Source organism: Leopardus geoffroyi, chromosome A2, assembly GCF_018350155.1.
Source record: "Leopardus geoffroyi isolate Oge1 chromosome A2, O.geoffroyi_Oge1_pat1.0, whole genome shotgun sequence".
Lineage (NCBI taxonomy): Eukaryota > Metazoa > Chordata > Mammalia > Carnivora > Felidae > Leopardus > Leopardus geoffroyi.
In genome coordinates this window covers 104434690-104462001 of record NC_059331.1, presented here as the reverse complement: position 1 = coordinate 104462001, position 27312 = coordinate 104434690, and the positions used below count along the sequence as shown (strand labels likewise).

General features: G+C 37.8%; 1 long non-coding RNA gene and 1 pseudogene across 1 annotated transcript; both read right to left on the bottom strand.

The window, feature by feature from the left end:
* Positions 1-2264: 2264 nt before the first annotated feature.
* LOC123606487 lies at positions 2265-3097 on the bottom strand (annotated as a pseudogene).
* A 5937-nt stretch (positions 3098-9034) lies between these two features.
* LOC123606485 lies at positions 9035-27048 on the bottom strand. The gene is made up of 3 exons (XR_006716314.1): positions 26902-27048; positions 19478-19584; positions 9035-9629 (listed from the first exon to the last, which is right to left on the bottom strand). It is a non-coding gene; the product is annotated as an uncharacterized LOC123606485 (long non-coding RNA).
* Positions 27049-27312: the final 264 nt, after the last annotated feature.

Here is a 27312-nt window from a genome sequence, read left to right as displayed (position 1 = left end):
CCCCGCCCCGTGGGAGGAGGGGCCGAACAGAGCCGAGCAAGAACCGAGAGGAAACCGAGACGAGCCGAGTAGTGACGAGAGGGAGCCGAGAGCCCTCGGGGACCCTGCGCCGCTCTTCCTACACAAATCCCTGAGGTTTCACCTCCAGCCCAAATCCTTGGGAGGCAATTTTTGTTTCTGGCTTTTGTCGTGTAAGGAGTTACTCAGAGTACACTGGACGTAAAAAGAGACGTTGCTAACTTAAGTTACTACTAAAGAAACGTAAATAATACCGAGAGCCACACTCTACCTACTGCTTCTGTAAATTGCATCGCTTTAAATATCTTGTAACTTGAGAAAATTTTATTTTCCCTAAGAGGGAAATGAGGTGTGAGAATTGTATTAGACTTTGCTGCCTTGAAAATCACAAATGTAACAAGGGGGAAAAAGCATTGATTTAGTTATGTTAATATTACAACGAGTGTACTGTGGACAGTTATTTTCACATAAATAGTTCAATTTTACTAAGAGAAAGAATACATCTAGCGGGAAATATTCCATTTCACCAGTATATCATGTATGACCTAGGGATGTGTGTCCATATGAACGTGACATAATGCCTTGCATCTGCCTAGGGAATTTATTTTTTGAGACGAATTTTTAAACCCATAAGAACAGCTCAACATGTACAAACGGATTTGTTATTTCTCCAACAGTTTCAAATGCCATATTACATACAGGTTAAATACTTTTTTAATGATACTAAAATGTTAGAATCTGAATAGTATTAATATTTTTCAAAGGTTATATATCAAGGGCCGAGAAAGATTTGGGTGAAGTTAATTCAGTTCATTAGTGTATTCCACACATAAACATGGAGTGGCAGTGTTTGTAACATGGGGAAGTAAATGTGTAGGAGTCAAATCATTAGTAGTGGAACTTACTCTTTAAAGAAACATGTTGAATTATTTTGTAAACTGGAATTGAATTTTATAATATTAAACTTGAAAAAAATATATAGTATTCACTATAAAGACGTGTAATTTATGGTATGATTACATAGGGGCTGGACCTTCTACAAGACAGTTGTCTTTTCTCCTCCAGAACTTAACTCGCTGTGTATGGTGAGAAAGGCTACCAGGGAAAAAGTACACATGCTAAAAGGAGAGAAAGCACTCAGGGAAGGCTTCCTGGAGTAAGTTATAGATCCAAACATAGCCTAAACTGGCCTGAGAAAGGGAGAAAAGGAGATGGAGGTGTTCCAGACCAAGGAAAAGTCATACACAAATGCTGAGGGCTAGGAAAGCATGGCTAGTTAAATTTACCAAAAGCTGGACTACTTCTAATACCCCAGGACATTCCACCATAACAGTAGTTGTACAAATTATATTGCAACCTCATCTTTCTGTGTTGCTCATCCCCGCTAAAAGTGTAAACTTCTCCAATCTCTAAGAATCTCTAGTGCCCTGCCCCAAACTACCACTGCTAAGTTCCCCCTCAAATGTTTCCACAGTGCTTCACAAACTAAATTCGAAAATTTTAAAACCTACAAAGTAATCCCTCTTCCTTTTCAAGGATCATTTATGCACTTCCTTGTCTAAAATGGGAAATTACCCTGCAGCCCTCTCAGCTGGAGGCCACTCAGCCTCCCACACTTCATTTTCTCCAGATCCAGAGGTAGCATCGTATCCTTCATATTCCCCATTGGCCTTCAGACCTGTTACTCCTCGAGTTAAAAGCCTAGGAACTTAATTATTTAACCAGCTCTACTCTGGGAACTTAATTTCCATTCTACTTCAAACATCAACCATACGGAGGTGCCTGGGTGGCTCAGTCAGTTAAGTGTCTGACTCTAGGTTTCAGCTCAGGTCATGTGTCAAGGTTCATGATATTGAGCCCTGCATCGGGCTCTATGCTGACAGCTTGAAGCCTGCTTAGGACACTCTCTCTCTCTCTCTCTCTCTCTCTCTCTCTCTCTCTCTCTTCCTCTCCCTCACTTGTAGTTGCATGCTCTCTAAATAAATAAATAAATAAATAAATAAATAAATAAATAAATGTTTATTTATTTATTTTATAATAAGTTACTTTATAAAAAAAATAAGGATTGTTTTAACTCTGAAGTTAGAAAACCAAACATTCCACTCTCTAACAACCTCCTAGACTCATTGGGAAGAATTATGCTGAATTATCTAAGAAGGGAAAGACACTCCAAAAGCTAGCATTCAAGTTTCTATAGGAGGAATTCCAAGAAATAGATTGTAGTTTTTGTGTTTTTTTTCTTTTTCAAAGATTTTATTAAAGATCTTTACAGAGCAAAATCCAGATTCCAGATCCACCTGCCAAGGAAACCTTGTTATGCTGTGGGTACTGTCTGCAGCATGGCAGGCCTTTCTGGCCTCCCACCCTTTTGTTCTGAGACGTGAGTGGTAGGCAGTATCTCATCTTTGGGTTCTACAATGCTCACATGATCAGGCAGGGGCTTCTTAGGGCCAGCTTCTTAGGGCCAATCTCACCATCTGGGTCCCAAGGAATCATGAACTTCACTTTGATACCCAGTACACCCTGTCTGAGCAGCACACAGTACACAGCAGTGTCAATGTAGTAGTTAACAGGATCCCCACTGTGAATCATTAGGCCATCCACAAACATCATGGATTTAGCCCTATGTCCTTCAAGTGTCCCAGACACTACGACCTCACAGCCTTTGGCCCCAGTCTTCATGATGAACCACAGCACACCATAGCAGGCCCTCTGAACAGCAAGGCCTCCTAGTAATGTGTGAAGCAGAGACTTTGCCTGGTCACTGGGACACAGATCTCTTGTGGCCACCTTTTCAGCATAAAGCTCTACACTGCCCTCAGGGAAATCAAACCTCTTCTGAACCAAGGGGTCAATTCCCAGATCCACCAGCACTTCTCACCAGAAACACTCTGAGTCCTGATGGCCAAGACAATGATTTCTGTCCTGGTTAATGTAACTCAGACCTCAACCCCAGAGTAGCCATGTTCAGCCAGCTCCTGAGTGAGAAACTCATTCAGTTCAGCTTTAAAGATGCCATCTGCCATAGACTTCCTCTTCTTGGAAATGTTCATCACCATCTTGCCACCGTGCACTGCTGATAGAAATAGATTTTCTGAATAAAAAAATATAAACACATTCATATTTAATAAACAATGCTTAATTGCTCTCTAAAAACAGGCTGTAATATATATTACCACCAGGAGTGCATAAGAATTCTTTCCAAACCCCTGACAATTGAGTATTAGCAATCTTTTTTTTTTTCACTTTTTATTTTAGTTTTTTTAAATGTTTTATTATTTATTTTTGAGAGAGAGAGAGAGAGAGAGACAGAGCATGTACAGGGGAGGGGCAGAGAGAAAGGGAGACACAAGATCTGAAGCAGGCTCCAGGCTCTGAGCTGTCAGCACAGAGCCCAAGATGGGGCTCAAACTCACGAACTGTGAGATCATGACCTGAGCCAAAGTTGGACGCTTAACTGACTGAGCCACACAGGCACCCCTAACTTTTTATTTTTAAGTAATTTTAGATTTATGAAAGAATGCAACAATAATACTGAGTTTGTGTATACTTCTCATCCTGTTTCCACTAATGTCAACATCTTGCATCACCATGTTATATATCTATAAAACTAAGAAATTAACATTAGTACAATATTATTAATTAAACTGCAAAATGTATTTGGATTTTACTAGCCTTACTACTAATGTCCTCTTTTGTTCCAAGATCCCACCCAGAGGACCATACTACTTTATTTTTTAAGTTTATTTATTTATTTGGGAGTGGGGAGCTTGAGCAGGGGAGGGGCAGAGACAGACAGAAAGAGAGACAGAAAAGTCCAAGCAAGCTTCATGCTGTCAGCACAGAGCCCAACTTGGGGCTACATCTCATGAACCATGAGATCATGACCTGAGCCAAAATCAAGAGTTGGATGCTTAACCAACTGAGCCACCCAGGTTCTCCCACATTGCACTTAAATTAGCAATCTTTTTAACCTGTGCAACCCATGTGATAAAAGAAAAAAAAAAGACAAGGAAGAAAAGGAAAGAAACAGAGAAAGAAAAAAAATTTAAATAGCAAATTGCTTTTTTGATTTGCATTTAATAAATGTGAAAGAAACTGTTACTTGTTTTCCAATACCTATTAACCGTTCTTCAAAAATAAAAGCCCCAAATTTTGACCAGACACAAGTTTTTCAAGAATAGATACTACATTACCTAACTTTCTCAAAGTTATATGTGGTTACATAATTAAGTTCTGCCAATGGGATGCTAGCAGAAAAGGTATGTGCAACTTCCAGGAAATTACATGAAATAAATTATTTCTTCTTTTCATGCCTTCTTTTTTTTCTTGCCTAATTTTAGGGCTGAATAGAACCTCCAGTACACTGTTGAATAAAGGTAGTGAGGGTGCGGGGCACCTGGGTGGTTCAGTCAGTTAAGCCTCTGACTTCAGCTCAGGTCATGATCTCACGGTTCATGGGTTTGAGCCCTGCATCGGGCTCTGTGCTGACAACTCAGAGCCTGGAGCCTACTTCAGATTCTGTGTCTCCCTCTGTCTCTACCCCTCCCCTGCTCAGGCTCTGTCTGTCTGTCTGTCTCTCTCTCAAAAATAAACATCAAAAAAAAAAATTTTTTTTAAATTAGTGAGAGTGCACTTCTGTGTCTTGTTCTTGATCTTAGGAAGAAAGCTTTTAGTCTTTCACTATAGAGTCTGATGTTAGCTGTGGGTTTTCATAGATGCCCTTTATCACATGGAAGAACTTCTTTTCTGTTACTAGTTTACTGATTGTTTTCATTTTGAAAGAGTTTTGAGTTTTTTTTAATGCTTTCTCTGTATCTATTGAAACAATCATATGTTTTTTATACTTTTGTAATTTTATCAGTATGGCATAGTACATTGATTGATTTTCATACGTGGAACCAACCTTACATTACTGGCATAAATTCCATTTAGTCATGGTGTATATGTTACTGGATTCAGTTTTGCTAGTATTTTGTTGAGTATTTTTGCATTATGTTCATAAGGGATATTGCTTTGCTATTATTTTTTTGTACATAAAGAATCTTTATTGTTTATGAGCTGCTATATTAACATCTATAATATTTTTCTCTATGTCTTAAAGGCACACATTATAAATTACCGTTGGCCTTAACTCTAACAAATTTGAATCTTCACATGATATGCCATCTTGTTAAAATACCTGTGTTACATAATCCATCATGTTTTTCGTTTTGTTCTATGCTCAATTCGAGATGTTCATGCATTAGTATGCATATTATAAGAATAATTATTTCATAATAGTTACAATCACAGACAGCCTTAATGTAGCATTTTGTCAAAGCATATTCTTAATGTTCACAATGATCTTCAACTAATCAAGCTGAACATGACTGTATAAGTGCCATCAACAATAATTATATAAAGCAGATTTATATGTAAAAATGGTCCTTCAAACTACTCCTACAAAAGGTGGTGAAGTAAGCAGCAAAGTGTTATGTGACACTTTCTATATGAAAGAGGAACAAACAGGGAAACAAAAGACAGCAAACAGCAAATATGGAGACCTGAATTTCAGTCCAAGCTTTGCCACTGAATTTCTGTGTTACCTTTAAAAAATCAACTTGATCTCTTTGAACTTCTAATTCTTTCTTTTTTTAATTTTTTTTTTATTTTTTTAGTGTTTATTTATTTTTGAGAGAGAGAGAGACACACACAGAGAGACAGAGAGCAAGGAAGGGAGGGGCAGAGAGAGAAAGGGAGGCACAGAGTCCGAAACAGGCTCCAGGCTCTGATCTGTCAGCACAGAGCCCAACACAGGGCTCTTACTCATGAACAGTGAGATCATGACCTGGGCCAAAGTTGGATGCTTACCTGAATGAACCACCCAGGAACGCCTCCGATTCTTTGTTTCTTTTTCTTTCTTTCTTTCTTTCTTTCTTTCTTTCTTTCTTTCTTTCTTCCCTTTCTTTCTTTCTTTCTTTCTTTTTAATTTATTTGAGAGAGAGACAGAGCATGAGCAGGGGAGAGGAGTAGAGGGAGAGAGAGAATCTTAAGCAGGCTCCACACTCAGCATGGAGCCCAATGCAGGGGGCTTGATCCCATGACCCTAAGATCATGACCTGAGCTGAAATCAAGAGTTAGGCACTCAAACAACTAAGCCCGCCAGGCACCCCAAGCCTCTGATTCTTCATTTAGAATCTGGAGATGATAATAATAACTACTCTAGTTAAATGGTGTTGAGAAGCCGATGACAAAGGACTCTATTTCCAAAATTACTGCAAAAAAATGGTAAAAAAAAAAAAAAAAATCCAAGAACTAGGATGACATACAATGCAAATAATGATGTAGAAGAAAAGGAAAATAAAAGTTGTAATCAAATATTAATAATTATTGACAATGAAATTGTGGAACTTAATACAAGTATTAAGCAAGGATAGGTAACCAGAAGAGTCATAATTCTAAAAGATTATAACCAAACCCAAGAGAATTGGTGGTAAAGAAATTGGTGTGTGGGGAGTGTAAAATAAGAAAAATGAAAACAAAAATTGAATTGTCTTATTTGGTTTGGAAGAGGTTATTGACCCTGATTGTTTTGTTAAGAAGCCAGGAAAATACAAAACTGTTTGTTATAAATCTAAGGATAATAGATCTGATTCACAAAAGGTAGTTGAACATGTGAATTGCCTTTGTACCCTCCCCAAATTTCACTGAAATCACAGAATAAACATAAAAATAGAAATAAGGCCATTAAACCATAGTATTGTTGTAAACCCAGGAGGAGTGTCACAAACTTTTGAGGGTTATCAAGGGATTTTGACAGTTATGGGAAGGTAGGCTCTGATTGCCAACAAAATTCACCAAACTAAGGAGCTAATAATTTCACCCAGGTGAAAGAAAGGAGTTACTGAAGTGAGACTTTCCTTAAAAGTGTCTGTATAACCCTTAGATGAGAGATAATGAGGCCTTTGAAGTGGGCTAAGACTTGGACAACCGGTTGAATAATTCATTAAAAGGAAAAAACCACACAGCGATCCTGTTTCCAGAGAAGCTGAAAACAATGTTTCTCTCCAGAATAAAAGTTCAAGTTCAGTTCTATTAAGCAGGAAGTCTGACTCCAGAAATTTTCAGAATGGGTACCAGGTTTATAAGAGAAAGAAAGATAGTGAGTCCACTATCAACTGCCAAAAGAAATGGAAAAATTTAGCATTATAAACTACTAATAAACCATAAAGGACAGCCTACTCATTCACATGCACCTTCCCTGTACCACCAAACTTCTTCCCACCCACTATAATCATAAGAGCAAAGACATCTATAAACAGAACTTGTATCCATTACCTATTTTCCAGGTGAACAGGGCTTCTTATTTAGGCAAGGTATATAAATTCTGGCTACCAATACCATGCAATCTATGTATACAGACATATGAGCAAACAAGATTAATTAAATATTAAAGTATTTAAGTATAAAAGTATTATACTTAAAAAAGTATAAGTATTAAAGTATAAAATATTAATTAAATATTAAATCTAACAACATGAGAGGAACTAAACTTTTAAAAACCTTTAAAACAATTCTGTAATTCAGAAATATCAGGGCTCCTACATACATCATGAGATTTAGAAGGTAAAAGGGAGGCAGAGGCCATCTTCTGTTAGCTGTAGAAGCACCAAAACAAGCTCCATTCACATTCTGGCAGAATCTACTCACCAGCTTCAAAGGGATAAACTTAGAGTGGAGCAGCAGTTCTGGAAAAAGGTTAGTGGCAATAATTGCACTCATTTTCTCACTTCTACATCACAGCTACAATTGTATGATCTTCAAACTAAAAGTCTCATTGGATCCCTGACTTTCATTCTTCCAGGCTTTCAAATGATTTTGTATGCACCAAATTTCTTTTCAGAGTAACATACCTAGACTGGTTTCTATTTCCTCTACTAAAATCTTAAGATGTTCAGAAAAGAAAGAAATAAAACCTCAAAATGGGAATCTAAGATTTATTATTTGATGTGGTGTGGGTCAAAAGACAGTGATAATTTTTTTAAAATGTGTATTTATTTATTTTGAGAGACAGAGAAAGCACATGCATATGACCGTGGGACGGGCAGAGTGAGAATGTGTGATAGGGAGAGACAGAATCCCAAGCCAACTCTGCACTGTCAGTGCAAAGCTCAATGTGGGGCTTGATCCCACGACCCTATCATGACCTGAGCCAAAATCAAGAGTGGACACTTAACTGAGTCACCCAGCCACCCCAACAGTGATGATTTTATTACCAGTGGAAAATAAGACATCAGTATTCCCAGGCATGCATGGTAAAAGAGTTACTTATATTACCACATGTAATCACATGGAATAAGGTGCCAGTTGAAGGCCAGCGTTTAGTAAAAAGTATTTGTTATGATAGAATGCTAAGATGGAAATAAGAAATACTGAGCTGGGTTGTAGCCAGAAGAAGCCAGAAGCTAGCTGTCACTTATGATCCCAGAAAGCCCATGGATCATTTTATTTTGCCATAATTAATATTTTCAGAGATATTCAAGAGAAAGCAATATTGATGAAGAAAAGATTGTGCTTAAATTTCTGCACTTCAGGAGAATTCTTAATGTTCTCATACAGAAAGGAGAGAATATAGACAAAAGAATAGGAATCAGATTCAAATCAGAATTCCCAACTGCAACTTTGAAGGTCTGAGAAATTTTAAGATCATTTTATGTTTTGTAATAAAGGGTTCATTGATAATCATTCTTTTCAAACATACTGACCACAGGATTTTCTTTAAGAATTTAGGCAGCAAGGATCTACTATAGTATTACATGAATAAAAACTTTCTACATATTTAATGAATACATAATAGTAAAAATATTTTAAGTTAATTTTCACAGATAGTATGTACGCACAGTAAAAAAATTTTAAACGCACAAAAGAGTACCATGAAAATAAACTATCAGCTTATCTTTGTACCCTAGCCAGTCAGTCATCTTTCTAGATATAACAAGATTACCTTTTTTAAAAAAGGCGCTTAGCTCAGGGCTGAGTTTTTATAACAGCTTTATTGAGATATAATTCACACCCCATAAAACTCACCCTTTCTGGTGTAAAATTCAGCAATTTTTAGCATATTCAAAAGTTGTACAACCATCCACCACTATATAATTCTAGAACATTTACATTACTCCACAAAGAAACCTCATACCAAATAGTAGTTACTCCTCATTTCCCCTATTCCTAGTCTTCACAATCACCAATTTACTTTATGTCTCTATGGATTTGCCTATTCTAGGTATTTCATATAAATGGAATAAAAAATGTGTTATCTCATGTGTCTGGATTATTTTATCAAGCAATGTTTTCATGGTTCATTCACATAGTAACATAGCTTTTTTTTAAAACTCACATGACACCAGGAGTTAAGATGGCAGAGAAGTAAGGGAACAACAATTTCCCTCCTCCCTCAAACACAGCTGTATTGAGGTCAGAACACTTGGAACACCCGGGAATGCAGGCTTCGGAGTGGCAGAAAAATCTCCACAGGTGGAAAGACACAGCTTGGCGGGACAGAGGTGCGTGTTCATGAATTGGGAGAGATAAAACTGGTGGGTCTGGGCACGGACGGGAGGGGACCCCATCTGTGGAGAGACAAGAGGACGAGAAAGAGAAGCTGTGGAACTGTAGTATTTTATTTGGACAAGAGAAAAAACTCTTCAGATCATGGACTAGGGAACAAAAAATATGGAGAGAGTCAGTTTCTACTTTGCAAACAGCCTTAGGAGATAAAGATCGGAGTTTTCAGGGGTGTGCAATTTTCTGTGGACTGGAGTGGGCCATGTGCAGGTGCCCGCGGTGGGGAAGGGGACCTAGCACAGGTATGCCGTGGTGATCTCAGGGGCACATTGGGAGAAAACAGTCCCCTTCCTTGAGTACTGTGGGAAGAGGGTATACTCCAAGGACAAAAGACTCTCTAAGCACCAGCCAGAGGCCCTTTGTCATCTGGGCAGAGTGGCAATACCCCAGAGACAGGTCATGGAGCAGAATCCTTTAAGACATCAGGTTTTGAATCCTAGCCCAGTGCCGAAGAGGCACGGGAGACTGTGGAACAGGGCAAGCTGCCTGCCGGCACTACACTGTGAGTGCTACCTGAACAGCCTGGTTTGAGACACCAGGTCTTGGGGAGGAGGGATTGGGGTGTCACCATTTTTCTCCCAGTCACAAATATGGTGGGGTTTCAGGGAACAGGACAGCAGCCCTCAGTGGAGGTGGGACACACTTACACCAAACCACGCCCCTCCATGCCTGGTAACTGCTTATCTATGGAGTGAGACTGACACTGACTGAACCAAACAGCCTCTCTTTCAGACCAGCACAGCCTCTAGTTCCAGGCACCAACAGACAACTGCCCTGTGGTTTTGTATGGTTACTTCAAGGAACAAATCAAAGCACACCTGGTAGAAGGTCCAAAAAATCCACCACTGTGGGGAATAAGTTTAGGAATTCCCAAGCTTGCACCAATGGGTTAACAGGGCTAGAGCAGAAAGCAGCCACAGGGCTAAAGTGCCCCCAGCATAGAACAAAGCAAAGAGCACGAAACTGCTTCCACAGGACAAAAGCGGCTGAGAATAGGTAAACAGAGCACAGAGCAGAAGCGCCCCCAGCAGAGCTGAAAGGTAAACAGTGAGAAAGACCTCCAAAGCAGGGTGAAATTGCCTGGAGCTAATTAAAAAAAAAAAAAAAAAAAAAAAAAAAAGTGCCTTGTTGACCCTGAGGCAGCATGCTCTATCCATCTTATCTAAGTTAAGATAAACAGACACAGCACCTGGTGCCTGCTGTAAACAGCCATCTGCTCAGAATTTTGTTTTGTATTGACCCAAACCCCTAACACCACATATCTTAGAAAACCCCTTTCTCTCACAAACATGAGTTAATGATCACCATTTTATTGTCTCTTTCTGCACATCCATCATGTTTGAAAGCCTTCTGATCCTAATAAATACAGAGCAAGGACCCTTACTCAGGGCTCTTGTCTCCTCCTGGACATTAGCCTCTCTCGTATTCAATTCTGCATCCGCTCTCTTGTTGGACAAGAGAGAACTCCAAACTCAAAGTCTGCAACACACCACTATGAGCAGTGGGATAGAAGAGCTAAAGACGCAACAACAGAGTGCATGCAACACACTCCAAAAGTACTTCCTGAAGTGCCAAGCCCTGGACAGTGCATGATCTCTTTTTAATATAGTAGTACTCACAGGTGCAGGACACATAACAAGCTATTAAAACACATAAAAGACAGAAACCTAGCCAAAATGATGAAATGGAAGAATTCTCCTCAAAAAAAATTCCAAGAAGAAATGACAGCCAGAGAATTGCTCAAAAAAAGATATAAGCAATATGTCTGAACAAGAATTTAGAATAATAGTCATAAGACAAAAATCTGTGCTTGAAAAAAGCATAGAAGACAGCAGAGAACCTATTGCTGCAGAGAACAAGGACCTAAGAAACAGTCACGAATTCAGAAATGTTGTAAGTGAGGTGCAAAATAAACTAGATGCAGTGACAAAAGGATAGAAGAAGCAGAGGAGACAATAGGTGAAATAGAAGATAAAATTATGGGAAATGATGAAGCGGAAAAAAAAAGAGGGAAAAGAAATTACTAGACAATGAGGAGAGAATTAGAGACCAAAGTGATTCAATGAAACAAAATAATATCCATATCAAAGGAGTTCCAGAAGAAGAAGAAGAGGGAGAGAAAGCGGCAGAAAGTTTATTTGAACAAATTATAGCTGAGAACTTCCCTAACCTGGGGAAGGAAACAGATATCCAAGTCCAGGAGGCATAGAGAAATCCCTTCAAAATCAATAAAAACAAGTTGACACCATGACATATCATAGGGGAACTGGCAAAATACAAAGATAAAGAGAATTCTGAAAGCACCTAGGAACAAACAGGCCCTAAACTACAAGGTTAGATACATAAGGGTAGTAGCAGACCTGTCCACTGAAATTTGGCAGGCCAGAAGAGAGTGGCAGGAAATATTCAATGTGCTGAATAGGAAAAATATGCAGCCACGAATCCTCTATCCAGCAAGGCTGTCATTCAGAATAGAAGGGGAGATAAAGGCTATCCCAGACAAACAAAAACTAAAGGAGTTCATGACCACCAAACCATCCCTACAGAAGATCCTAAGAGGGACTCTGTGGGTGGAAAGCAGCAAAGACTACAAAGGACCAGAGACATCACCACAAGCATGAAATCTACAGATAACACAAGACACTAAATCCATATCTTTCAATAATCACTCTGAACGTAAATGGATTAAATGCCCCAATCAAAAGATATAGGGTATCAGAATGGACTGAAAAAAAAAAAACAAGATCCATCTATATTCTGCCTATGAGAGACTCATTTTATACCTGAGGACACCTGCAGATTGAAAGTGAGGGGACGGAGAACCATCTATCATGCTACTGGATGTCAAAAGAAAGCCAGAGTAGCCATACTTATATCAGACAAACTAGATTTCAGAACAAAACTGTAACAAGAGATGAAGAAGGGCATTATATCATAATTAAGGGGTCTATCTATCAAGAAGAGGTAATGATTGTAAATGTCTATGCCCCCAGTGGAAATACCCCAAAATATAAGTCAATTAATCACAAACATAAATAAATGTATAGATAATAGTACAGTGATTATAGGGGATTTAATACTTCATTTAAACAATGGATAGATAATCTAGGCAGAAAATCAATAAGGAAACAATGGCTCTGAATGACACATTGGACCAGATGGACTTAGCAGATATATTCAGAACTTTTCATCCAAAAGCAGCAGAATACACATTCTTCTTGAGTGCACATGGGACATTCTCCAAAATAGATCAAATACTGGGTCACAAAACAACCCTCAACAAACATAAAAGGATTGTGGGATGGGCTAAATGGGCAAGGGTCATTAAGGAAGACACTCGTTGGGATGAGTAGTGGGAGTTATATGTAGGGGATGAATCACTGGATTCCAGACCTGAAATCATTATTGCACTATATGCTAACTAACTTGGATGTAAATTAAAAAAACACACAAATATAAAAGGATTGAGATCATACCATGCATATTTTCAGATCACAATGCCATGAAACTTGAAATCAACTACAAGAAAAAATTTGGAAAGCCCAAATATATAAAGGTTAAAGAACATCCGTTAAAGAATGAATGGGTGAGCCAGGAAATTAAAGAAGAAATTAAAAAACATATGGAAACAAATGAAAATGAAAACACGACAATCCAAACCCCATAGGATGCTGCAAAGGCAGTCATAAGAGGAAAATACATTGCAATCCAGGCCTATCTCAAGAAGCAAGAAAGGTCTCAAATACAGAACCTAACCTCATATTTACAGGAACTAGAAAAGCAGTAGCAAAAAAAAAAAAAAAAAAAAAAGCCCAAAGCCAGCAGAACAAAAATAATAAAGATTAGAATAAAGATTAGAGCATAAAGATTGTTTATTTAAACAATATAGAATCCAAAAAAACCCAAAAACAAAACAAAACAAAAACCCAGTAGAACAGATCAATGAATCTAAGAGCTGATTTTTGAAAAAGAATAAACAAAATTGATAACCCCCTAGCCAGGCTTCTCAAAAAATAAAAAATAAAATAAATAAATAAAAATAAAAAGAGAGAGAGAGGACCCAGATAGATAAAACAATGAATGAAAGAGCAGAGATCATAACCAACACCACCAAAATAAAACAATTATTAGAGAATACTATGAAAAGTTTTATGCCAACAAACTGAACAATCTGGAAGAAATGGACATATTCCTAGACACCCACACACTACCAAACCTCAAAAGGGAAAAAATAGAAAATTTGAACAGATAACCAGCGAAGAACTTGAATCAGTTATCAAAAATCTCCCAAAAAATAAGAGTCCTGGGCCAGATGGCTTCCCAGGGGAATTCTACCAGACATTTAAAACAGAGTTAATACCTATTCTTCTCAAGCTATTCCAAAAAATAGAAACAGAAGGAAAGTTTCCAGACTCGTTCTATGAAGCCAGCATTACCTTGATTCCCAAACCAAAGACCCCACTAAAAAGGAGAATTACAGGCCAATATCCCTGATGAACATGGCTGCAAAAATTCTCAACAAGATACTAGCAAATCAAATGCAACAGTATATTAAAAGAATTATTCACCATGATCAAGTGGGATTCATTCCTGGGCTGCGGAGCTGGCTCAATATTCGCAAATCAATCGTGATATATCACATAATAGAAGAAAGGATAAGAACCATATGATTCTGTCACTGCTGACAAAATACAGCATCCTTTCTTGATAAAAACCCTCAAGAAAGTTGGGATAGAAGGAACACACCTTAACATCATAAAAGCTATATGAAAGACCCATCCCTAATGTCATCCTCAATGGGAAAAAAACTGAGAGCTTTCCCCCTGAGATCAGGAACACGACAGGGATGTCCACTCTCACCACGGTTGTTTAACAGTGTTGGAAGTCCTAGGCCCCAGAAATCAGACAACAAAATGAAATAAAAGTCATCCAAATTTGCAAAGAAGTCAAACTTTCACTTTTTGCTGACATGATATTCCACACGAAAAACCTGAACGACTCCACCAAAGACTGCTAGAACTGATAACATGAATTCAGCAAAGTCGCAGGATATAAAATCAATGTACAGAAACTGGTTGCATTTTCCACAAAGACATGGAAAAAAATTCCACGCTCATAGATCGGAAGAACAAATATTGTTAAAATATTGATACCACACAAAGAAATCTATGTGTTCAATGCAATCCCAATCAAAATAGCACCAGCATTCCTCACAGAGCTAGAACAAACAATCCTAAAATATGTATGGAGCCACAAAAGACCCCGAATAGCCAAAGTAATGTTGAAAAAGAAAACCAAAGCTGGAGGCATCACAAGTCCGGACTTTAGCCTGTACTACAAATCTGTAGTCATCAAGACACTATGGTATTGACATAAAAACAGTCACTCAGATCAATGCAATAGAATAGAGAACCCAGAAATGGACCCACAAATATATGGCCAACTAATCTTCAACAAAGCAGCAAAGAGTATCCAATGGAATAAAGACATCTCTTCAGCAAATGGGATTGGGAAAACTGGACAGCAATATTCAGAAGAATGAACCCAGACCACTTTCTTACATCACACATAAAAATAAACTCAAAATGGATGAAAGACCTAAGTGTGAGATAGGAAGCCATCAAAACTCTAGAGGAGAAAAAAAGCAACTTCTTTGACTTTGGCCTCAGCAACTTCTTACTTGACATATCTCTGAAGGCAAGGGAAACAAAAGCAAAAATGAACTATTGAGACCCCATCAAGATAAAAAGCTTCTGCACAGCAAAGGAAACAATCAACAAAACTAAAAGGGAACCAACAGAATGGGAGAAGATATTTGCAAATGACATATCATATAAAAGGTTAGTATCAACAATCTATAAAGAATTTACCAAACTCAACATCCAAAAAACAAATAATCCAGTGAAGAAATGGGCAGAAGACATGAATAGATGGTTTTCCAAAAAAGACATCCAGATGGCAAACAGACACATGAAAAGATGCTGAAAGGGGCGCCTGGGTGGCTCAGTTGGTCGAGCGTCTGACTTCAGCTCAGGTCATGATCTCACAGTTGATGGGTTCGAGCCCTGCATCGGGCTCTGTGCTGACAGCTCAGAGCCTGAAGCCTGCTTCAGATTCTGTGTCTCCCTCTCTCTCTGCCTCTCCTCTGCTCATTCTCTGTCTCTCAAAAATAAATAAAAATGTTTAAGGAAAGAAAAAGAAAAGATGCTGAACATCACTCATCACCAGGGAAATACAAGTCAAAATCACAATGAGATACCACCTCACACCTCACACCACAGAATGTCAAAAAATTAACAACTCAGGAAACAAAAGATATTGGTGAGGATGAAGAGGAATTGGGAACCCTCTTGTACTGTTGGTTGGAATGCGAATTGCCACTCTGGAAAACAGTATGGAAGTTCCTCAAAAAAATTAAAAATAGAACTACCCTATGACCCAGCAAGTGCACTACTAGGTATTTATCCAAAGGATACAGGAGTGCTGTTTCAAAGGGGCACACACAGCCCAATGTTTGTAGCAGCACTATCAACAATAGCCAAATTATGGAAAGAGCCCTGATGTCCATCAACTGATGAACGGATAAAGAATATGTGGTATATATATGCCTTGGAATACTATTTGGCAATGACAAAGAATTCAAATCTTGCCATTTGCAACAACATGGATAGAACAAGAGGGTATTATGCTAAGTGAAATAAGTCAGAGAAAGACAAATATCATATGTTTTCACTCATATATGGGATTTGAGAAACTTAACAGAAGACCATAGAGGAAGGGAAGGAAAAATAAGTTACAAACAGAGAGGGAGGCAAACCATAAGAGACTTTTAAATACAGGGAACAAACTGAGGGTTGATGGGGGTGGGGGTATGGGGCCATGGGGAAAATGAGTGATGGGCATTGAGGAGGCATGAGCACTGGGTATTATATGTAAGTGATGAATCACTGGGTTCTACTCCTGAAGCCAAGACTATATTGCATGTTAGCTAACTTGACAATAAATTATTAAAAAAAAAAAAAAAAAACTAACATGATACTATGAAATGTTATCAGTATTTGTTCTGTATGAAGATAAAATTGAGAGGTGAGTACTTCAATATTTGCTATAATAGCTATTTATTAGACATGTCTGTTAGACAAGCTAATGTATTTAATTATTTTTCAGTGCATATGAATGGCAGTCTTAGGAGCTGTGTTTCACAAGGGGCAAGTCCCAAGAAAGCAGAGCAGATGGGCAAAGACAGCATCAGTGAAGCAACATCATAAAATGCACAATACTGGATGTTAGAGAGACAAATAAGGTTAGTTAGAGACAGGTTTCATGTCATCAACTCAAAAGGTGGAGAAGCTTTCAAACAAACAAAAATGCATAAATACCTTCTGTTCTTTTTTAATCCATCAGATCTTTAAGTAAAAAATCATAAGAAAATTCCCTAACGTTGTTTCTAAATCTATACAATTCATTTAAAAAAATTAATGGAAAATATAACAGACAAAAGTAAAAAATAAAGATCAAAGGATCATCAAGAAGCAAACGCCTTTCTAAACACCATGCCAAGACCAAAGAAGTCTCTCTTGAGCCCCCTCAATTCATACTGCCTACTTCCTATAAAGTTAGTCATTATCCTGAGTCCAATACTGTTTTTACAGTTTACATAAATGGACTCACACAGTATGTTTTGTTTTATTTCTGGTTTCTTTGACTAATATTTTTTTTGTGTGTGAGAATCATTTATGTTGTGTCTATTTGTAGTTCATTTGCAGTGTGGAAGCACATGCTTGAATGTACTACATTTACTTATTCATTTGCCCTTGATAAATATTTTTGCTCTTTCCAGTTCAAGGTTATTCTAAATAATTATTCTATATGCATTCTTGTTTATGTCTCTTGGTGCACATAAGCACACATCACTGTTGGGTTATCTCAGAGTGAAATTACTGTATCACATAGTATTCAAATATTCAACTTTAGTACAAAAAGGCAAGCAGATTTTCAAAATGTAGCACCAATTTATACTCTCATCAGCAATGTATTTAGGTCTGGTTTTCTTTTCTTCTATATGGTACTTAAAGAGAGTCTTGACTCTTTACTTTGATATCTTATATAAGATTTGAAACAGTCTTTGTTATTATACCTCCAATTTTTTCCCCCTAATCTCCTAGTCATCTCTAGGACTTCGATTTCATGGATCTTGGATGCTCTCTATGGAGTATATGTCTTGCACTATCTCCATTTTGCTTAACAGTTCTTTTTTATTCTTTTCCTCTTGTGTTTTACTATAAGTATCTAGGACAAACAAGGCTGTACCTTCAACACTTTACTTGACAATCTCCTCAGCTAAATATCCAAATTCATCATTGACAAGTTCTACTTTATATCCAACAAGGATCATCTTTCCTCCAATGTCCAATAACATGTTCCTCATTTCTCTGTTACCAGAAACACCTTTAATATACATATTTCTACCAATATTCTGTTTGTATTCTCTAAGATGACAGAAGCCTTCTCTACCATGCTCCTCACTTCCATTTGAACCCTCATCAGAATTGCCTTTGATGTCCATATTTCTGTCAACTGTGTCTTCAAGGCAATCTAGGATTCTTCTATCATGCACTTCAAAATTCTTTTAGCCTCTACCCATACCCAATTCCAAAGGCATTTCTTCTTTTTTTAGGTATTTGTTACAGAGGCAACTCACTTCTGGTATCAAAATCTGTCTTAGTTTTCAAAGTTTACCATAAAAATAATTAAAATTAGTGGCTTAAAACAGTAGGAATTTATTTTCTCACTGTTCTGGGGGTCAGAAATCTGAAATCACGAGGTTGACAGGGGCACACTTCCTCCAAAAACTCTAGGAGAGATTCTTTCCCTTCCTCTCCCAGTTCCTAGTGGCTCCTGGTGTTCCTGGGCTTGCGGTAGCATAACTCCAATCTCTGTCTCTGTCTTCACATGGACTTCTTTGTGGTCTGTGTCTTCCCTTCTTTTCTTAAAAAAAAAAAAAAAATAGTCATTGGATTTAGGGCCTCTCCTAATCAAGTCTGACCTTAACTAATTACATCTGCAATGACCCCAAGTCCAAATAAGTTCATATTCTGAGGTTTCAGGTGTTCATGAATTTTCAGTGGACTTTATTCAATGCTCCACACTAATGTCTTTGAAAAGAAAAAAGATAGTCTGGATTGTCTGAATAACCTAGTCTGCCAATCTTGGAAGTGAAAGGTCTATGAACAGTTTCTAAATTAAGTAATTTTAACTCATAATATTTCACTAGAGCCCCACATTTTGAGAGATCTTATAGTTCTTGGATAAAACTGTTGTAATTAGACTGGCTGGGATTAAAGAAAACATGGATGGACTATTCTTATTAAGTTTTATTATGAGGTTAATGCTTGATTTGAAATGTGAATTTGGAAGGTTCCTTTTCCAAAGTTATGGTTCAAATTTAATAGCATAGAAATTATCTACACCTTGAAGGTTTGCTAGCTATTATGGACTGAATGTTTGTATGCCCCCCCCCAGTTTATATGTTGAAGCCCTACCCTCCGATGTGATAGTATTTGGAGATGGGGGCTTTGAGAGGTAATTAGGTTTAGATGAGATCATGAGGGTGGAGCCCCAATGACAGGATTAGTGTCCTTATAAGAAAAAGAGAGGCCAGAGCTTGCTCACTCTGTCTGCCAAGTGAGGATGGCCTCCATCTGCAAGCCGGGAAAAGCATTCTCACTACGGACCAAATCTGTTGGCACCTTAATTTTGGACTGGTGAATGCTTTTATATTTATAGATGTTATTAAAGACCAACAAAAGTAGTTTGCTTTCTGTAGATGAGTAACACACCTTGACTGTCTTACCTTATGGATACATCAACTCTGCAGCCCTATTACAGGTACTTGATCATCTCTTTATTCTACAGAAATTTATGTTGGGCAATTACATGGATGGTATCATGCTGATTGGGCTGAGTAAGAAAGAAGTAACTAGTTAGGACATAGGTAAGATAATTATATGCCAGATATGTTGGGAAGTGAATCTGACCAAAAATCAGGTTTCTGCCACCTTAGTAAAATTTCTAGGGTTCCAGTGGTCTGGGTCTGGGACATGTCAAAATAGCCTTTTTTTAATGTTTATTTTATTATTTTTTTAACGTTTATTTATTTTTGAGACAGAGATAGAGCATGAACAGAGGAGGGGCAGAGAGAGAGGGAGATACAGAATCTGAAGCAGGCTCCAGACCCTGAGCTGTCAGCGAGCCCAATGGGGGCTTGAACTCACAAACATGAGGTCATGACCTGAGCGGAAGTTGGATGCTTAACCGACTAAGCCACCCAGGTGCCCAGAGATAGCTCTTTCAAAGAGAAGAACAGATTACTGCATTTGTAATCTATGTGTGCCTCTTTGGATCCTGGAGTCAACATTTACCTAATCTGTGTGCTACTCTGATCCATTTACTGAGCAACTTGAAAAGTTGCTAGTTTTGGGCAGGGTCCTGCAACAGGTCTGGGCTGCCTCACGAATTGTTCTCCAACTAAGATGGATAACTTAGCAGATCTGTTGGTGCTTGAAGCAAATTACCATGCTACCTCAGTTATCCATCATGAACTGGGTCTTATCTGATCAACAAAGCTATCAGATTGAATACGCACAGTAGCATTTCATCATCAAATGGAAACCACCACCAGATGGATTTGAGCAGGTCCTGAATATGTAAATTGCATATCCATGTTCTATACTCCCCTCTCAACCTGAACCTATGATATGTAGCATTCCCTATGACCAATTAACTAAGGCCTACTTGAACCTAGTTTACAGATGGCTCTGAATAAAATGCTATCAACATTCCAAAGTAGTGAGTTGTTAACACTTTAGTCCCACTCTGAATTGATCTTAAAGCACAGTGGTGAAAGATAATACAGCATGGTTTTCTTACTATTTTCCCTAGTTATCTACTAGTAAAATTATGACTTACCTGCAATTTACCTGCAACAAGTTACTCTGAAACTGTGGTTTTACTGATCTAGAAGTCATAATTTCAAGGGAAGAACGCTCTATTACTCTAGTAGCTTGGGTGGTTGATTTTGATTAGCAAGGGTTAATTGGGATAAGTCAGCTCAATGAGAGCAAGGAGGAGTATGTCTGGAATGCATGAGATTCCCCTAGGGCATTTCCTTACTATTCCTTTTCTTGTCAAATACCTTCTTCAGTTTCCATATTCTTGAACTAGGTTTATATCTAATCCTGTGACAAAGGGCTCTAGAAACAGGGTCCCTATGTCCTCATGGGTTCCAACCATCCCCACAGGTTCTAATGTAGCTTTGCTTCTACACTTCATGTTCCTCCTCTCCTGCCTCCCCTGTTGATTTCAGACTACAGTAAGACACTGTATGATGTCTTATTGCTTATAATAAATTCCTTATTATATATGTATATTTACTAGAAGTTCTGTTTCTCTGGCTAAACCCTGACTGACTTGATCTAACTTTTCTGTCCTGACTCCTCTCTCCTGACCTGGTCCTGATTTTGTTCACATTCTCTAGGGTTTTAGCATTGACCCTTTTTTCTTGTTACACTTTCCTTCATACACATTATTCATGGACAAGCTCATCAGTTCCTAATAACTCACTTATATCTCCTTTCCTTTTGAAGTTTACCTTTAGACCAAACCACTCTCTTAAGCTGAAGAGAGATGTTTCTGCCAGCCTTCAGAGTATCTCTAGTTGGATATTTCATAGGCATCCTAAACTTAACATTTCCAAAGATGAATGTATATTCTTGATCTTGGTTAGGACACTATATACCCAGTAACCTAAGTCATCTATCAGTGTCTATTATAGCACATATCATAGAGCTTTGTAATAATTATACCCCTAGCTCCACTAGACTTGAAGATGCTGAAGGACAGCAGTGTTCTTATCCTAACCACTCAGCATGAGGAACAATACATAGTGGGCACTCAATACATGTTTAATAAATGAATAAATCGTGGGGCCCCTGGGTGGCTCAGTAGGTTAAGCATTGACTGTTCATTTTGTCTCAGGTCACGATCTCACAGTTCATGGGTTTGAAGCCTGCGTGGGGCTTTGTGCTGAGTGTGCAGAGCCTGCTTGGGATTCTTTCTCTCCCTCTCTCTCTGCCCCTCCCCTGCTTGTGCATGCGCATGCTCTCTCTCTCAAGATAAACAGACATTGAAAAAATGAATGAATAAATGGATTCGTAGAGAAGATAGAAATTTCAGAGAGATAATAAATAAAAACACAGAAGAATACAACATAGCTATTCTAAATAATTTCTAGTGTGAAGATCTAGGTGTATGGTATAATTTTCCAAAAATTTTAAATATGCAGTTTTCCTAAAATATTATTTAACCATAAGGTTTCAGTAAAAATACATCCCAGTTTTAAACTGTTCGAGTTTCTTTACTTTTTAGTATTCATTGAATTTTATACATAAAGTTCTTCAGGTATTTAATTTAAACTAATGACAGTATGTGAAGCTATGAGATTCATAACAGTGGAAGTAAACTTTCATAAACCAAAATGTTTTCATTTTTCTAATAGAAATTTTATAATTAAATACAGCTTATGCTAAGTAACCATAATACCAGTGGAAGCACATATTTATTTTTAGATTAAGGATAGCTACAAAATCTTCATTAACAAGAGAAGGTATAATTTGTATTTGCGTTATCAGAAAAACAACCACAGTTGTCAACTTATCTGGTAGAAAAATAATTAAATGCCTAAATGCAAGCAGAGTAAAAAAATATAAGATTCTGCCTTCAATTTGCATTAATATAATCATATTCCATGGCTCACTTACCAAATTATTCCTCTCTAAAGAAGCTATTTCTTTACTGTCACACATTAATAACAACACACAATCACTATACCTTCCAGAATTTTCTAGGCTCGAATTTTCAGAGAAACTATGCAAGAAAAATAATTTTTTGGAGGGTGTTATTGATATACTGCTTAGACTTTTTTAGAGCTATTCACAGTATAACTTACATTTAATTTAGATAACTAGTATTTATACTTTTTTGTATTTTAAAATTATTCACAAAACCAAATCAAACAAAGTCAGAGTCTTTAATCTACAGATGATGGTTCTTTTAGCATTATTTAGACTACTTTTATTTGATCCCAACCAACTCCATCCGCCAATGCCCATACTCACAATTCTTTTTAGTCATACCTCCTTCTTTTTCTAGACTTAATTTCAGTCACCTTGATCCTGTCAGGCTTTAGTGAGAGAGCTACACCCTTATCTCTTTGTCCAGACCTTCAAATTGTTCAGTTGAGAGGATATACTGAGACACCTTAATTTATTGAGATGTTTTAATAAGGGTGTGATGGCTATACTCCTGATTGGGTCATTATCTTGAGATTTTAATTGATCTTTTTGGCTAAACATCAGTCTCTTATACAGCTAGAGATAATATCAGCTATATCTTCTACCTCTACAAGTCTCTGGATTTCTAGATGCTCCATTCCCTGTCACTGCAGCTTGCAAACCCACTGATTATTTTCTGAGCCCATCTCTTTATTGTACTAGCTTGTAAACTGTTGCCAATAGTACCTGGCACATGTAGCTAACATATCCTTTGCCTGCCATTTCACTGAAATCGGAGTTTATGAGGGTCATTAACTGCCTTCCAATTGAGAACAATTTCATCAAATGTTCTAGCACTGTATAACTTAAATTGCCATACTTCCAGTCTCTGGTAACAGTTACCTTGTTATCTGTTGCTGTCACCTGAATCCAATGCCACATATTTTAGGATTTTTATTATATTACTATATATAGTATATACTATATATATATATATACTCATTTTCAGTGCCACCTCATTTCAGTGCCACCTCATTTTCAGTGCCAAATTCTTTATTAGAGTAGGTTAAGTCAGGCTGCAGTAAAAAAAACTACTCTCAAATCTAGTGACTTGCAGCCATAAAGTCTTATTTCTTATTCTCAATATATGTTCATTGTATGTCAGCAATGTCTCTGCTCCAAGTAATTTTCACTTGATCTTAGCCAAAAGGCTGAGAAGCGATCTGCTCCAAGTAATTTTCACCCTGACACCCGAGCTTCTATCTAGAACACCATAGATCTTGTGGCAGAGAGAAAAGAAAGAACATGGCAGATTTCGGCTCTTAAAGCTTCTGCTTGTGCATGACACAGCTTACATGTTATGCATTCCATTTGCTAATAAAGGAAGTCATCCTATCAAGCGTGACACTGAGGCAAGTGAGTGATACCTCTTCCAGGGAGAGGCAACAGGTATTTGTATAGAATAAAATCTACCACACATACCAAAACTACTTCTAAAGCTAAAATGTATTTTTATAATATGTATCCTCCACTATGGATTCTTTTCCTTGATTGTCTCTTCTATTCTTCCAATCCCTGATTAAAATATAGGCCACAGACTCTTTCCTCTAACTTTAATATGCATAATTCAAACTTTTATAATTTGACATTTTGGTTAATATTTAATGAAATTTATATTTTGCAACCTTGCTTTGTTAACATTTCCAAAGGCATCACTTGTCTACCTATATTTTTGTTACCTCTAAAACTGGATTAATGACAAAAAAGTGAGTCACAAGATTTTACTTTCTTATTAACAGTGGTATTCATGTATACCTATTTACTTATTATCACTTATCATTAAAAATAAAATATTGCAAGAAGAAATTTTCCTCCTTCCAATTCTTTGCTGAAAGCCCACCTACACTTATTGCTGTTAGGTTTCTGTGTTTACTTTTAAATATTTTCAATGATTTTTGTGCCGATTTTTAAAAATATAGCCACATTCCTCACCACAGTGTATAAAGTCAATGTGAGAGTCCTTTACAACCACTCTCATCTCCTTTTCTTTTCTCCTTTTATATGGATCAGCCACATTGGCCTTGGGTTTTGTTTTGTTTTTTAATCTCAAAACCATTGCCTTTGACAATTGGAACATTCTTCACCCATATCATCACCAGATTACCTCCTTATTTAAGTTTCAGCTCAGATTTTACCTCTTCAGAGGGAACTTCCTTGTCTTTTCTCACTAAAGTAACGTTCTTTCCTCCAGTCCTGCATGTCTTTCTCCCTTATATTTTAAAATATAAGTAAAATACTATAATATATATTTAAGTATAAATATATTTTTATATAATTTAATATTTATATTATATACATATTTAAGTAGGCTCCATGCAACATGGGGTTTGAATTCATACTTAATATGAATTCATACTTAATATTATATATACTTAATATCTTATATAATTTAGTATTTATATAATAAATAAATATATATATATAAGTAGGCTCCATGTAACATGGGGCTTGAATTAACACTTAATATGAATTCATACTTTTTATATACATACTTAATATGAATTCATACTTAGTATTATATACACTTAATATTTTATACAACATATTATATAATGTATATATTTTATATAATATATATATACTTAAGTAGGCTCCATGCAACATGGGGCTTGAATTCATGACCCTAGGATCAAGACCTGAGCTGGGATCGAGAGTTAGATGCTCAACCAACTGAACCATGTAAGTGCCCCTCTTATTACTATATTTTATTGGTTTATCACTATCTAAAATTATCTTGTTTATGGTTTTTCTTTCCAACTTCCATGTAATCTCCTTTAGGACAAAACAATGTTCTCATTCAGTGCTTTCTCCCAGATTAGAAAACTGCCTGGTGCTGAGTAGGTACTTATTATAAGATTTACTGAATGAATGGATGAAACACCAGTCTTCCTAAGCTTCATAACCTATCATCTTAATCACAATTTATCTTTTTGCTTGTCCACCTTGTTGGCCTTATTTCCTCTACCCAACATTGCATGTTGGAATTCCTCAGCTCCATGTCCTTTGTCCCCTTTGTTACCTGCTACTTCGCTCCCTAAGCAATCTCATTCAGTCATATGGTGTCATTTCCCACGAATAAACTGAGCCCTAAATATATTTGTGTAGTCTAGATCACTTTTCTGCCCTACAGAAATCTACTTGTATTTTACATACTTATCCATCATTCTCTAGTGTTCCTCAATAACTCTATTGACTCTATTGTTTCTCAGTAACTGGCATCAACATCCAAACAGCTGGTCAAAACTGAACTTCTGAAATTATCCTGAGCTGCTTCTCCTAATTTCCCCATATTCAACCAATCACCAAGTTCTGTTGGTGCTACCTCTTAAATATCTCTAGAATCCTTTCTTCATCATATTTCCCACACCGGTCAAAGCTATATTGTCTCACAAGGACTACTACAGTGGCCCTGGACCAGTCCCTCCCCTTTCATGCTATCTCCTCTAATCCATTCTTCATAGACAAAGCAATCATTGAAAACTAAAGCAACTTTTTTTTTTTTTTTTTTTTTTGCATAACTTCCTAATGGTCTCAGCATAAAACCCTTAATGTACTGGTGCAGCAGATCTGATTCCCACCTTGCTCTCCCTCTTCAAGTTCCTACCACGCCACACCTCCTACACTTCCTCAGAGTATTTCAAGTTTCAGGCTGTCACACTTATCACTATTTTGTACAGCGGCATTATCCGTTTTCACGTGTTTAATTCTCTTTAAGCCTGACGTTGCTTTTTCAGAGAAGCCCTTTCCTAGTCTTTCTTCCCAGTCCCAAACACTTGTGATTTGATTCTTTAAACTACGCAGGAGATCGGAAAGGGTTCACACTGTCCCCAGAGACCCCCGACTTTCAGATGTAAAAAAACCCAAAAACCAAAAACCAAAAAGGAACACACACAACAGATAAATGAAAATTGTGTTAGAGTACTGGAAAAACTATGTGTAGGAACACGACCACCGAAAACATTTTAAAAATTAATTTCGGGGGGCGCCTGGGTGGCTCAGTCCGTTAAGCATCGACTTCGGCTCAAGTCATGATCTCGCGGTCCCTGAGTTCAAGCCCCGCATCAGGGCTCTGTGCTGACAGCTCAGAGCCTGGAGCCTGTTTCAAATTCTGTGTCTCCCTCTCTCTCTGACCCTCCCCTGTTCATGCTCTGTCTAACGTAAAATAAACGTTAAAAATTTTTTTTTTTTAATTTAATTTCGGGTCTAGAGAGAATGTACAGTGGCATGGCACCTAACATTAAATCGAGGGCCAGAATCTGGGGATCTAGAGATTACGTTGACAGCACTATTGCCATCTTTAAGCCATTTACTAGCTCTTAACTTCTGCCCGTAAGCGACAATCTAAGACAGGAAGCAGCTGCAGTCTTTTTAAACCGCAGTCGCTGACCTTAGCAGCAAGAGACTCGACCTGCCCTCCCAGCGCCTGACACCCAGCAGCCACAGGCGCCGCTCAGCTCCCTCAGCGCCCGTCAGGACTCGCAGGCGCGCGCCAAGCACGCGCGCCCCAAGGGCCTCAACGCGCGGACCCAAGAAGACCCCGCCCACCCCATGTCTCAACGAGTGTTTTCCCGAGAAAGTGCCTGTTTAGTCAATCAAAGTGTTCTAGTTTCGACGCAAAATTTTACCGGCTAGAAGCATATATACGACAGGAACGAGACTGTTGCGCTTGGGACTGGAACGCTAAGGGTCTTTTCAGGTCAGTGCGGATGCTTGAGGTGCTGGATCAAAGCAGGCACTATTAAGGACAGCTGCATCCGGGCGCTCTTGCCGCAAGCCGTCCTCCGAGCCAGGGGTCCTT